This window comes from Theropithecus gelada, chromosome 16 (assembly GCF_003255815.1).
Source record: "Theropithecus gelada isolate Dixy chromosome 16, Tgel_1.0, whole genome shotgun sequence".
Lineage (NCBI taxonomy): Eukaryota > Metazoa > Chordata > Mammalia > Primates > Cercopithecidae > Theropithecus > Theropithecus gelada.
Genome location: NC_037684.1, coordinates 48,376,765 through 48,377,058, shown reverse-complemented (window position 1 = coordinate 48,377,058; position 294 = coordinate 48,376,765).

The following is a 294-nucleotide window of genomic DNA, read 5'->3' as shown; positions in this document are numbered from 1 at the left end:
GTGGGTACATGGACTCAGCTTCAGAAGGGACGAAGGTTTGGGAGGCCGAGGCGGTCGGATCACAAGGTCAGGAGATCGAGACCACGGTGAAACCCTGTCTCTACTAAAAATACAAAAAATTAGCCAGGCGCGGTGGCGGGTGCCTGTAGTCCCTGCTACTTGGGAGGCTGAGGCAGGAGAATGGCAGGAACCTGGGAGGCGGAGCTTGCAGTGAGCCGAGATCGCGCCACTGCACTCCAGCCAGGGGGACAGAGCGAGACTCCGTCTCAAAAAAAAAAAAAAAAAAAAAAAAAA